At 49.9% G+C, this 13,174-nt stretch overlaps 1 protein-coding gene across 3 annotated transcripts in view; it reads left to right on the forward strand.

The window, feature by feature from the left end:
- Nucleotides 1–509: 509 nt before the first annotated feature.
- Nucleotides 510–13,174, forward strand: part of TRAF5 (TNF receptor associated factor 5) — a 46,421-nt gene continuing 33,756 nt past the window's right edge. The window contains exons 1-2 of one of the 3 annotated variants that reach the window (XM_028852877.2): nucleotides 510–572; nucleotides 3,254–3,350. The gene's annotated coding sequence lies outside the window, so the exon portion shown is untranslated. Of the gene's footprint in view, nucleotides 573–1,554; nucleotides 1,572–3,253; nucleotides 3,351–13,174 lie in introns of those variants that run through there. The other 2 variants (XM_077937158.1, XM_028852879.2) reach the window with 2 other exon arrangements.

Raw genomic sequence — 13,174 nt, forward strand, 5'->3', positions numbered from 1 at the left:
CTGTAAAATGGGGATGACCAGGCCTACTTCACCAGCTTGTTTTGAGGACCACAGGAGATGCTTGGGAAGCCAACCCTTGACATAACGGGGAGCTCTACAACTCTCAGAGATTGGTGGTGTTAGGCCAACAGGCCAACAGCAAGAGGAGGGCTGGCAAATTTGTGCTACCCTGAAGGAAAGTCCGGGAAGGACTGATTTGAGCCAGCTCTCAAGGCCTTGAGCAAATAGGTCAACACAGAAAAGGACTGGCTGAGCCTTATCTTGCCTGACGGAAGAGCAAGACGTCCACAATTCGAACGCACGTGAGGGAAATCAGATGACTAGACTTGTAGATACTAACGGTTCTGAAGCGGGTAGGTTAGCTTTCCAACCGCCTGGGTGACGGTCTCAGCCTCCGCCCGACCCCTTCCTGCGCGTCCGCTCTTCCCCTGCGCCTGCCCGCGCCCCTCCGCCCGCGCCCGGGCCCCGCCCCAGGCCTCGCCCCCGCTTCGCCGCCGCCGCCGCCGGGCGCAGCCCCGGAGCAGCTGCGCGCCTGCAGACCGGCCCCGCGGAGGCCGCGCGCCGAGCCCCACGTGAGTCCGGCGGATCGCCGCCCAGGGCACCCTCGCGGCGGAAGGTCCGGGGTGGGGACACCGACGAGGGCTTTTCATCTCGTCCCAGTTACTTTGAAACCGAAAGCGCCTGCTGGCGTCCGGCCGGTCCCCGACCGGCAGGGAGGGCGCGAGGCGGCGGCTGGGCCGAGGGAGGCGGAGGGTCCCGGGCTCGCGGGAGACCGGCGGGGCAGGTGACCGCCGACTGCCCCGGGACAGCGGGTGCGGTGCGGAGCGGGTTTTCTTAGCCGGGGAGAGGTGTGGCGAGGGCGGAGACTGGGGGTCCCGAGCTGGGGAGCTGGTCCAGAGGGCGGCTGTGGACCGGAGGGGCCACGTTCTGTCGGGGTGCGCTGGTGGGGAGGACTTTCAGGCACGTCCCGCACACCCGCACTGCAAACCAGGCCCTGGCCCCCTTCCGAACCCGAAGGCACCCCCTCCACCTTTGCAGGGCTTTCCAATCAAAGCAACTCCAGAATGAAACGTCAGGATTGCCAGGAATGGAAGCCTCCACTAGCTGTTCGTTTACGCGTCTTCCTTTAGAAAGCAGATACCCCCTCCCCCAGAAGGCCAGCTCTAACGAGCCTTGACGCAAACCAAAGTTCCGAGAGGTGGAAGGAGTTGCCCAGAGGCACCCAGAGAACTCGCAGATTCTGAGTTCTCCGTACCAGATTGTCTCCACTTTGTTCCTGTTCTGCAGGGTCTTCGTGGTTCTGAGAATGTTCGGGGCCAAGCTCTTGCCGCGGGTCCCACTGGGCCACTCTGGCTGGCCGACTTTCTCTGCTCATTCTGCCTCCTTCTGCTAAGTTTCCATATTTGGGTATTTCAGATTTACTTTCATGAGAACTCAGTTATCTCGCTGTGGCACCAGGCGAGCGTTGAGGTTGGTGAAACCAGGCGAGGCTCCCTGCCAGGGTTGCCCCTGCAGCCCCTACCCTCCATAGCCCTGGGCTCTGACCCACCTCCTGTGAAGATGGGCATCTGGTAAACAGTTAATTCTGTAAATATTTATTGGGCAGGTGCTGTGTGAGAACTGGGCTGGGGCCAATGGAATATGATTATTTCCTCCAGAGATACTTGCATTTTAAAAGGGCTCTGGAAGACCTGAGATGCAAAGAAATTAGTTGAACCATTTCTGGGAATAGAACAGTTCTGGGTGTGTGCGAGATAATTTTAGGCAGCAAAAGGCTGGGCTAGGACCTCACAAATCCCAGCACAGCTGCTCTGCCTTATGTACTCACAAAGCTGAAAACAGGGGTGTTAATGTAATTGGTGGTTTGGGTGGAAACACTTCCATCCCTAACTCTAATTTGAACTAGAAAGACAGAAATTGCTGCAGGAACGATGCACGTAAGATGGAAGTGGAAAACGCCTAGCTTCTGTAAAGGTTTTTGATTTTGTTACAGTTACTGTTTTTGTTGTAACTCTGTGGAATGGATCAACTCTCAGATCCCTGGGTCCTGGACAGAGGCAGGAGAAAGTGTCTGAGCCAGCATCTGGAACAGGGGAAGTGATGGAGAAGGATACTCCTCCCACGGCCTCTGGGCTGAGGCCTGTTGTGATGGGCAGGGTAGGATGGTGGTGTTTCCCTCTGTCAGCAAGCATCACTCGCTGGACTTGGGTAGTAGGGCGATGGAAAGAATGTGAAAAAGAGCTGCCGTCTACTGAATGTCCTAATGATAGGGACTGGGATGTTTCAGAGGGGATGATTTGCACAGTCGGGGAGCTAGATGCCTCAGAGTCACTCTTGTTAGGCTAGCAATGGGAAAGGCACCTCAGTACTTAGACCAACCTTCTGTGATTAGCTCAGCTTTACTGGGGAGCACCTTGAAGGAAAAATAATTATTTGTTTGTAAAGCTCATTCCTTTGCAGAGCATTTTCTCTTTGCCCTTGTCGTTTTGTTCTCATTTTGTCCTCCATGATGCCCTCGTGAGAGCAGGCTTATTCTCTACATCTCTCAGATTGTGAGGGTGAAGCACTGAGGGGGTAAATAGGTCCCTGAGCTCCACTGCTGGACCAGGCCCAGAGCATTGAGGTGTCTGGTTCCCCTGCTCCAGGCCCCTCACCCTGGCTTCTCAGAGAGCCATATCTGCCCACCTCCTCCTCTGTCTGAGGGGTCAGCAAGGGGACCCAGATTCTGATAATGCCTCTGTGGTCTGTCCCCAGCAACATGGAGCAAGTTCTGCTGGAGGCTCTGGCCTAACCACCACAGGAACAGGCATCCACTCTGTTAGCTCTGCCCAGCCAGGCAAACTCGGGGCAAGACGCGTGTCTGTTTTCATGTGTGTCTTGGAACCTGGCATAGAGTAGGCCTAAACAGATGTTTGCTGAATCGAATTAAATTCATTCAGGGTGTGTCTCCCTTGGGGTCTGAGCTTCCAGGGACAAGTGCTGGGTAGGCTTGGGAGAGAGAGGTTGAGCTCGCTGCAGGACTTGCTTAAATCCAGAAATTAGAATAACACTGTACAGCTTACAAGAAGCCCATCTCATCTGATTAATTTCTCACTACCTCCTCAAGAGAAGGGAGAGGCAGATGCTATTCCTTCCACTTTACCTGGTTGCAAGCTGAGGCTCAGAAGTGATTTAAAAGACCTCACAGCATATAGGGTTGGGGCAGGACCCAACTCCAAGTCTTCTTTCTCCAATTCCTGTGCTTTTCCCATAGTTTCTTAACTAAAGGAAGCCAGAATTCTGGGCAGGAGGAGGACGAGAGAACCAGCGCGACAGTCATCAAAAGCTGCCTGACCTTGTCACTGATCGGGGTTAGTGTCTGACTCAGTCTCTGAAGAGCTTTTATCTGCCCAGGTTGTGGCTTTTTCTGGGGTTCTGGATAGGAGTTCTAGCTCCAGTAGAGGTGTAGCAGGTGAGTGTCTGTGTGTGTTGGGGCAGAGGTGAACACGCTGCAGGAGAGAGGCAGTCCTCAGAGCTGGCAGGCACCTGCTGCTGCCGCTGCTGCCGCTGCTGCCACCACCACCCAGGAGTGGGCCAGCATGAATTTGTTGCCTTGTCCAGATGAAAGCTTTATTTGAAGGATCACACAGCAGCCTTGACCCACATGGCCTCCAGCAAGTCCTATCTTGTGAGAAAGTGGCATGGAGGACCAGGCAGGAGATAAAAGTGAAAGTACTCATTAGTCCTGACAGAGGAACTCAGTCTGTTTCCAGTGAGAGTGGTGAGCACATTTTGCATATTTGTACCTGGAGGCAGGTAGTGATGCATGCTTGGATTGTGCTGTAGCAAAAGCAGTATATATGCAAATGGTCTGTACACTGTGCAGTATCCATGTGACATGCAGGTCTTAGAGACCCAGTATTAAGTGACAAAGCCCAGTGAGTGCCCTCCCAGGATATCTGTGTGGAGCGAGGGCTGCCATCTCACTTTCAGCAGAGCCCCATGTCTGATTTCTTGACACCACAGGCTCCATCAGCTTCCGTCCTTAGCAATTCAGAACATTCCTGAATTTTTTCCCATGGCGTTTTTTTTTTTTTTTTTTTTTCCCTCTTAAGGAGAAAGTGCTCTCCAGATCAAGGCGAAAGCACGTTCTCCATCTACACTCCCAAGTCAGCTCTCTCCTCCTCCCTCTGAGGTGGGTTCCCTCCCTCCCTCCCACAGACTTCTTCCCTCCCTCCCTCCCACAGACTTCTTCCCTCCCTCCCTCCCACAGACTTCTTCCCTCCCTCCCTCCCACAGACTTCTTCCCTCCCCTACAAGCTGAGTTTTCTGTTAATAAGAAGACTCCATGTTTCCCAGTCCCTCTTCTCTTTCTTTCACTGACAAGCTTCTGGAAAGAGTGGCCAGCTCTTGCACTCGCTCCTCACTTGGCACCGTGCACCTGCTGTGCTGCTCTGATTGCTCTGTGTAGGTTTCCAGGACCTGGTACTCCTCAGTCGCCAGCCCATACCAGCCCACGCTGCAGCTATTACTTACCTCCTTGGAGGTTGCTACACCACCCCCACCAGCATTCCCTTCCTTGACGTCCAGCTTCTTATCCTCCTCTGTCCTGCAAATGCAGGTATGGAACCAAGCCTGGGTCCTCAGGCTGGATTTCAATTCTCTGTGCTTCTTTCCTTGAGCCCTTGGCCATTCCCAAGACTTAAACCAACACTCTTAGGGAAAGGCTGATCAAATTTCCATCCCTCACCCAGTTCTCTTCTTCACCATTATGATTTGCAATATTCAGAATCTTCCCCATGCTGTTTCAGGAGCACCTTAGACATTCGTCCCAGGCCGCCTCTTTCTCTGTGTTCTCTCTAACTGTTGCAGAAATTGCTGCTGTTCCTCAGTCACCTTTATCCTGTCCCCCTCAGCCAGTCCTGATCTATCTATTCCCAGTTCAGGGCCACAGGGACTCTTTCCTGGGCAACCTTAATTAAGAATTGACTCGTTTTCCTGCCCCAGGTCCATCTGTATTCAATTTTCCTTTTCACACTACTGCAGAGGGGCCTCCCTAATACATAGCCTGGTCAAGACCTGCTACTTTCAATGATGGTGTAGTAGAAACAGTGTGGACTTCAGAATCTGGTAGGCCTGGGTTCAAATCTGGGTTTATGATTTGCTGGTTGTAGTTATATAATCTGAGCAAGTTGCCCAACTTCTATAGTGTCTGTATTCCCACTGGTAAATAGAAATAGTAATGTGTGCCACTTGGGGTTGCTGGAAAGATTAAATGAGTCAATATATACACAGAACGTGGAGTCTGGCAGATATTCAGTAAAACTAGTTTTCTCCTTCCATGTGGTTAATAGCTGTAGAGCATTGTGGGGTTTCTGGGGAGCTGGAAAATGCATGCCTAGCCTAAAGGCATCAAATTTAAATTAAAAACCAACAGAAGAATTGCTGTGTGTCCGAGTAGACCATCTCTTTTTTTTTTTTTTTTTTTTTTTTGAGATGGAGTTTCACTCTTGTCACCCAGACTGCAGTGCAGTGGCACAATCTCAGTTCACTGCAACCTCTGCCTCCGGGATTCAAGCGATTCTCCTGCCTCAGCCTCCCAAGTAGCTGGGATTACAGGCGCCCGCCACCGCAGCTGGCTAATTTTTTGCATTTTTAGTAGAGACGGGGTTTCGCCATGTTGGGCAGGCTGGTCTCAAACTCCTGACCTCAGGTGATCCGCCTGCCTTGGCCTCCCAAAGTGCTGGGATTACAGGTGTGAGCCACTGTGCCGGGGTGAGTAGACCATCATTTAAACTAGCCTATTGCTGCCACTTTGCCATCTCTAAACCAGGTAGACCTCAGGGGCCAGGGTAGGGAAGCTGGGATGGGACAGGGATGGGGATAAGCTGGGATGAGTCTTTGGCAGGCAGAGGGGGCAGGCAGCCTCAGAGGCTGGGGCCCTATGGTCCAGGTTTCAAGGGCAGGAGTCCAGTTTTCAGTACTTGTGGGCAGAGCAGGCGGCAGCTTTGCAGGAAGAATAGTGCTTGGCAGAGAGCCAACACAGGAAAAAAATACAACAGATTTGGAAAACAAAAATACAAGCTCTGACTTGATCACCAGGAGCAGACCAGTTACTTTAGCAGGATCCGATGTGAAGGCACAGCAGGATGAGGTTGACTTGATGCAAAGCCACCACCCAGAGCCCTTTCTGTTCTCCTGTACTAAGGCGGATGGCTTAGAACAGCCAGGCTGTGTTCTAATGCTTCTGTTAGGGAGACCCTTGACCCTGGAGGATGGAGGGAGGTGGATGGGTTTAAGATAAGCAGCAGCCATGAAGGTCGCTCTTCTGTCTTCATGATTTTAGGATTTCTGAGGTAGAGGCTGGGTTGATATCTATGATGCAACCTAGGAAAACTTACCATGCCTCCCTGGGTTAAAGGCAGAATAATTTAATATAAAGCAAAGGCTTATATGCTAAGCAGATGCAGAATGAAAGAAGTGATTAAAACATTGGGTGGAGTTATTCTAGGAATAACTCACTAGGGAGTGAGAGGGGTAGATAGGAGAAATGGGGGGGGAATATTGGACTTAAGCAAAGATGTTTTAAAAAGATGAAGAACATTTTAGTCACCCTTAATGAATGGGAAGCAGATTATTTGGGAGCAGACTGATTTCTTTATGTTAAGATGTTTTATTTCAAAAACCAGTACTTCGGGATGTTGCCTCAAATTCTCTGTATCATTCCCACAGACCTCCTTTAGAGATATTTATTGCCATGTATTAGCTGTGGACAGCCAAAGGCTAAGTTCTTTCCCCACTTCCTTGATACTAACAGTTCCCATAGGGCCTCTGTATGACTAGGTGGTTCACTTTCAGTTCACTTACACTGGATCTTCCTAACAAGTGGACCTCTCTAGCCCTCATCTCTTCTACCTCATAACAGCAGTGCTAGATTTTCTCATCATCATTTCTGTTCAAGCCTTGTTAAATAGCTCTAGGCCTTTCTTTTTTGTTGTTATTTTGTTTTGTTTTGAGATGGAGTCTTGCTCTGTTGCCCAGGCTGGAGTGCAGTGGTGCCAACTTGGCTCACTGCAACTTCTGCCTCCCAGGTTCAAGCGATTCTCCTGCCTCAGCTTCTGGAGTAGCTAGGATTACAGGCACCTGCCACCACGCCTGGCTAAGTTTTGTATTTTTAGTAGAAATGGGGTTTCACCATGCTGGCCAGGCTGGCCTTGAACTCCTGACCTCAGGCGATCCACCCCCATCGGCCTCCCAAAGTGCTGGGATTACAGGCGTGAGCCACTGTGCCTGGCCTTGTTTTGTTTTTTTGAGATAGGTCCTTGCTCTGTCACTCAGGCTGGAGTGCAGTGGTACAATTTCAGGTCACTGCAACCTCTGCCTCCCGGGTTCAAGCAAGTCTCTCACCTCAGCCCTTCGAGTAGCTGAAATTACAGGTGCCCACCACCAGTCCCGGCTAATTTTTGTATTTTTAGTAGAGGTGGGGTTTCACCATGTTAGCCAGGCTGGTCTCAACACCTGGTCTCAAGTGATCTGCCCACCTCGGCCTCCCAAAGTGCTGGAATTACAGGTATAAGCCACCGTACCTGGCCTAAAGACTTGTAGGCCTTTCTACACCTGACTTGCCTATGCCTACCTTTTCTTACATCATTTCTCCTGCCTAGAATGCCTCCTGTTCAAATCCATTAATCCATACCCCGCCACTCTTTTCAAAACAAATTCAAAATTCATCTCGTTAGGCTTCTGTGTTGGGGGTCCCCAAGACCATCCCCAGGTTCAGTGATTTGCTAGGAGGACTTATAGGATTCAGCGTCCAGCAGATGGTCATACTCACAGCTATGATTCATATGCAAAAGGATGCAAAGCAAAATGAGCAAAGGGAAAAGGCTTATGGGGCAAAGCCCAGGGGAGACCAGGTGCAAAATTCCAAGAGTCTTGGAAAAGACTCTGCAAAGGACTGCCAAGGGGGAATCACACAGGATGTGCTGAATTTCTCCAGCAGTGCATTGTGACAGCAGGTGTGAAGCACCGTCTACCAGGGAAGCCCATTAGAGACTCAGTGCCCAAGGTTTTTACTGAGGGCTGGTCATGTAGATACTTCATCTAGCACATGTCAAAATTCCAGACTCCAGAAGAAAAACAGGTGTTCCACATAAAACACATTGGCCAGGCACGGTGGCTCACGCCTGTAATCCCAGCACTTTGGGAGACCAAGGGGGGCAGATCACGAGGTCAGGAGATCAAGACCATCCTGGCTAACATGGTGAAACCCTGTCTTTACTAAAAAACACAAAAAAATAGGGGGCTTGGTGGCACGCACCTGTAGTCCCAGCTACTTGGGAGGCTGAGGCGGGAGAATCACTTGAACTCAGGAGGCGGAGGTTGCAGTGAGCCGAGATCGCACCATTGCACTCCAGCCTGGGCGACAGAGCGAGACTCCATCTCAAAACAAAACACATTGTTTACCTAGACAGTTTAAGCACAGTGAGCCACTCTTAGCAGTTCAGGTGGTGGGAACCTTACTGAAATCCATGTTCCAGACACCAGCCAGGGGCCATCCTTGCGAGCAGAACTTTCTAAAGATAGCAGTGTCAGGCTTGCTGTGTTAACTTGTTTCTGCACAGCTTTTCTTCATAATCTCATCTGTTCTGTCCTCTCAGTGCCTAACTATAGTTATGTTGTAGAGAAAATTGCCCTATACAAAGAACCAGAAGACCTGGGTTTCAGCCCAGCACGGCCTCCTACTGCTGTGTGGCCCTTTGAACCCCTCCATTTTCCTCATTGGGAAAAGAGGAATTATAATTCTTGCTTGTAGGTCTCAATGGTGACTAAAGACCAAAGAAATTGATGTATTTGGTCATTCCATCCATCCCTCATGATTGAGTACCTCCTTTATCTAAGGCAGTGAGTGAGCTGTGGAGAGTAAGATGTGAGTGTGACATGGTGGCTTTGACAGCAGACAAGCCTGAATCCCTACCCAGCAGTTACCAGCTGTGGTACCTCGAACACATTGTGTCACCCCCTGGCTTTGGGTTCCCGATCTGTAAAATATGAAGATGGATAATACAATGAGTATCTACAAACGTGGGCTGCTGTGTGGATTAAGTGGAACAGCCTATGTACAGCTCCTGTGGTATCTAGAACATTGTGGCACCCCAAGTGGCAACTGTTAATTGACTCAGATATTTGAGTGTTTGCTCTGTGTCTGCACCTTGAAAAATATAAGACACAATTCCAGCACTGCTTTCTCCATGCTGGGGAAGACTATTGTTGAACAGATAATTAATTACATAAACAATTCTTTACATTCCTGGCAAGTGTTGTTAAGGAGAAGTATAGGTGGTTAAAGGGCGTGTCGTAAGTCGGGGGGACCCTAACTTGACGGAGGAGGCACACAGAGGCATAGCTGCATATGTGAGGCTTCATCTGGGCTTGAATGTGTTTAGCTCAGCAAGAGGAGGGGAGAGAGGGAAAGATGTTTCCGGCAGAGACAACAGCTTCAGGAAAGGGAGACCCAGCCTTAGGGCGAAGGCTGTAAGTGGGGAAGGTTCTCTGTTCATATGAGGAGTGGCAAAAAGACCAGGAATCCAGGAGAGGTGGAGGACAGGTGGGGAGATTGGCCTAATTCAGAGGTCACCTCTGCCGCCACCCTGGCAGGGAAGGGGCAGAGCAGGGGCCCCATGCAGGGAGACTTGCAGGTGTGGTGGCAGGAAGTAGAGGTGGTCTGGTCTGATGATCTCTGTTTTTTTTTTTTTTTTTTTTGCTGTGCAGTAGGAAGTAGAGTTTCCTGGTGAGACTGGAGGGAGTGGTCAAGGTTTGTGGAGGAGAGAAAGGTTTAAAATCAACATTGAACAGAGTGAGCTGAGAGGGAAAAGCTGGCTTTGTGCTGTTACTGTGTTGGCATGATGAAGTCTCTGGAAAAGGAGTCTGGCAAATGGGATTTTAGATCTCTAGCACCTTGTACAATGCCTGGCACCTAATTGAGGGCCCCATAAATGTTGGTTGCATTGAATTGTTGGCTGGCCTATCTATATATATTTTTCTCAGCATTTCCCCCTTTCCCAGGTGCCTGCTACCCTTGGGCTAAAGCTTCCCGCTTAGCACCTCACCCAGAGGCTAGCTCACATTAGTGTGTCAGAGGGGAGCCCTGCTCAGGCTTTACTCTTGTGGTCCTGTGTGGCTACACTGTCCCCCCACCCCTTACAGTGACTCCCCAACTCCCACCCCAGGTCAGCCATCATGAGCCAGCCTTGCTCTCTCCAGCTGGGACTGGTAGAATTTCAGCACTTACAAACAGGTGAAATGAAAAGGTTTAGGCAGTGAGAAGCATGCTTAGCAGGAGAGAGGCTGCCCTGCTTTCTGGGGAATAGCTGTTACAGTCGTTCTGTTAAGTATTTACTAAGCACCTATCATGTGCACTGTTTTTTTGTTGTTGTTGTTGTTTGTTTTGTTTTGTTTTGTTTTGAGACGGAGTCTTGCTCTGTCATCCAGGCTGGAGTGCAGTGGCGTGATCTTGGCTCACTGTAACCTCCACCTCCCTGGTTCAAGTGATTCTTATGCCTCAGCCTCCTGAGTAGCTGAGATTACAGGCATACGCCACCATGCCCGGCTAATTTTTGTATTTTTGGTAGAGACGGGTTTCACCGTGTTGGCCAGGCTGGTCTCAAACTCCAGACCTCCAGACTTCAACTGAGCTGTTTGCCTTGACCTTCCAAAGTGCTGGGATTACATGCTTGAGCCACTGCACCAGGCCATGTGCACTGTTTTATGTGTTGGGACCTCAGTACCCAAAGAAACAATCCCTGGTGTGATGGAGCTTATATTCTATTCTGATAGGGGAAGACAGTAAAGACGTGAACAAGTAATATGTTAGGCAGTAATAAGTGCATTGGAGGAAAATGCAGTAGAAGATGGGTCTGCCAGGGATGTTGCGTTTTCCATGTAGGGTGGTCAGCAAAGGCCTCCTTTGTGAGATAACATTTGAGCAGATTCCTAAAGTGGAGGAAGAAGCTCTTCAGATACCAGGGTGAAGAGTATTCCAGGCAGGGGAAAAGCAAGCAGAAGCATCTCCTGCTGTTCAAGAAGAAGCAAGGCCAGTGTTGCCAGAGTGAGTAGATAAGGGGGAAGTCACTAGGAAGTGAGGACACAGAATGGAGGGGCAGAGAAACGGAGGGCCCTGACCTCCCAGGTCACTGGCTTCTACCCAGAGTGCGATGGGGCCATTGGAGCAGAGGAGCAGCAGAGACAGCTTCTGTTTTTAAAAGCATCACTCTGGCTGCTGGGTTGTGAATGGGCTGTAAAGGAGCAAGGCAGAGCAAGAGACCAGCTAGGAGACTGATGCAGTAACCACTGGGGAGATGATGGCAGCTTAGGCCAGAGTGGTTATGCTGACAGTGGTGAGGAGGAGGGTGGGGGGATATGTTGGGAAGGAAGATCCCATGGGATTTGGTGTTGTGAGATAGAGAGTAAGAGAGGACCCAAGGATCACTCCAAAATTTTTGGTCCAAGCGACGCTGTGATTGGTGGTACCATTTCACTGAGATGGAGAAAGGCTATAGGGGGAGCAGGTTGCATGGGGATTGGATGTGTTAAGTTTGTGATGCCTATTCAATGTGGAGGCATATACTAAACAGTGGAGTGTGTCTGAGGCTCAGGGGAGAGGTCCAGATTACAGATAGAAATCAGGGCATTGTCAGCCATAGCTGGTAAGGCCAGGAGGTGGGACATGCTCACCCAGAGAATGAGTGCAGATAGAAGAGAGCAGGTCCAGCACCAGCCTGAAGCTCCAAGAGATAAGAGAAGGTGACCTGGAAGCTGCCACGGTGATCTGACTGGTGCTCCTCATGCTGCAGAATCTAGCCTGGGAATTTGCTAGAAAATGAGATTCTAGTTGCTACTGAGAGATCATGACACTGAAGTGTATTAATCAGTATCATATTATAACAAATGGACCCCCTTCCTCTGGGGTAAGATGTCCAAGCCAGCATTTTCATCATGTTCTAGAACAGATTCTTAGCAGAGCATCTGGGGCCCTGACTGCTCAGAGAGCTGCTGCTATAGTTTTGTGCATATGCATATGCATGATCCCTACCTTGACTGAAAAATTACTGGGCACAGGAGCTACCTGGTAACCCACTCTCCTCCACTCCCATAATACAATAAGGTGCAGCCTTTGCATGTGACTGGCACTGAATAAAGCTGGCTAGGAGGGCAGGGTGGACATGCATGGTGATTAAGTGCTTATTTACGTGCCAGGAATTGTGTGATAATAATTTACGTGGATTAACTCATTTAATCTTAACTCCAAGCCTTTGTAGCAGGTACCATTATTGTCTTTTTTTTTTTTTTTTTTTTTTGAGACAGAGTCTCACTTTGTCACCCAGGCTGGAGTGCAGTGGTGCAATCTTGGCTCACTGCAACCTCCATCTCCTGGGTTCAAGTGATTCTCCTGCCTCAGCCTCCCAAGTAGCTGGGATTACAGGTGTGCGCCACCATGCTCAGGTAATTTTTAGTAGAGACAGGGTTTCGCCATGTTGCCCAGGCTGGTCTCGAACTCTTGAGCTCAGACAATCCACCTGCCTCGGCCTCCCATATTGTCCCATTTTCTAGATGAGGAAGGGGTAACACAGGTAAGCGAATGGCAGAAGGGGTTGAACCCCAGCAGTCTGGCCCCAGAGCTGGTCTCTAACCAATAAGTGATACTTCCTGCCATCAAGCCCTCCTGTTTGGTGTTGGCTGCGATGTGGTGCATTTTCTCCCAGCTGTGACACAGAGTGAGGAGCACTGGCTTTGGAGTTGGAAAGTCTGTGTTCAAATCCGTGTGCCCACGCACTAGCTGTGTGATTTGGGGAAAGTTGTTTAAGAACTTGAGGCCTCGGACTCTTCATTGGGAATATGATGAGGATAGCAGTATTGCCACAGGGTTAGTGTGGAACTGTGTATGATATTGTATGTGAAAGTGCAGGCTGGAAATTCCTAGTACATGTCAGGTTTTATTATTATCATTATTGTTATCATCATTATCTTGAGAAACCAAACTGTGGATCTCCTAGGACTAACCAGAAGAGCTGCCAGAGGCCTGGGGATCATAGCAAACCCAACAGGCCCTGCTTCCACCAGAGCAGGTATTCTGTGTACTCTTTTATTTATTGATGTTTCTGCATGAAATTCGGTTTGGTGAGTTCCGCTGTGAAAC

This window comes from Macaca mulatta, chromosome 1 (assembly GCF_049350105.2).
Source record: "Macaca mulatta isolate MMU2019108-1 chromosome 1, T2T-MMU8v2.0, whole genome shotgun sequence".
Classification (NCBI taxonomy): domain Eukaryota; kingdom Metazoa; phylum Chordata; class Mammalia; order Primates; family Cercopithecidae; genus Macaca; species Macaca mulatta.